We start from the raw sequence: 920 nt of genomic DNA on the forward strand, positions 1-920 counted from the left end.
AGAGGTTGATTACAGCTCCAGTTTTGACGTTACCAGAAGGTACTCAAGGTTTTGTGGTGTATTGTGATGCATCTAGAGTTGTTTTGGGTTGTGTCTTAATGCAGAATGGCAAGGTTATAGCTTATGCCTCCAGACAGTTGAAAGTTCATGAGAAGAACTACCCAACCCATGACTTAGAGCTAGCTGCTGTAATATTTGCTTTGAAGTTATGGCGTCACTACTTGTATGGTGTGCATGTTGATGTATTCACTGATCACAAGAGCCTTCAATAAGTGCTTACTCAGATAGAGCTTAACCTCAGACAGAGGAGGTGGTTAGAATTACTCAAGGACTATGACCTGAGTATTATTTACCACCCAGGTAAGGCTAATGTTGTTGTTGATTCTTTGAGCAGGTTGTCTATGGGTAGCACCGCCCATATTGAAGAAGAAAGGAGAGAGTTAGCAAAAGATGTACACAGACTGGCATGCCTGGGAGTTAGACTTATAGATTCCGTAGAAGGAGGAATAGCAGTGGCGAATGGGGCCGAGTCATCACTAGTGTCACAAGTTAAAGAGAAACAAGATCAAGATCCCATTTTGCTTTAGTTGAAGGCAAATGTTCAAAAGCAAAGAGTATTAGCTTTTGAACAAGGGGGAGATGGTGTTTTGAGGTATCAAGGAAGATTGTGTGTACCTATGGTGGATGGACTCCAAGAGAGGATCATGGAGGAAGCTAATAGCTCCAGATATTCCAGTCATCCGGGTTCCACAAAGATGTACCGTGACTTGAGAGAAGTTTATTGGTGGAATGGCATGAAGAAGGGCATTGCAGAGTTTGTTGCTAAGTCTCCAAATTGCCAACAAGTGAAAGTCGAGCACCAAAGGCCCTGTGGTTTGGCCCAGAATATAGAACTTTCAGAAAATGGAAGTGGGAGATGT

Source organism: Solanum tuberosum, unplaced genomic scaffold (genome assembly GCF_000226075.1).
Source record: "Solanum tuberosum cultivar DM 1-3 516 R44 unplaced genomic scaffold, SolTub_3.0 scf00041, whole genome shotgun sequence".
Taxonomy (NCBI): Eukaryota; Viridiplantae; Streptophyta; class Magnoliopsida; order Solanales; family Solanaceae; genus Solanum; species Solanum tuberosum.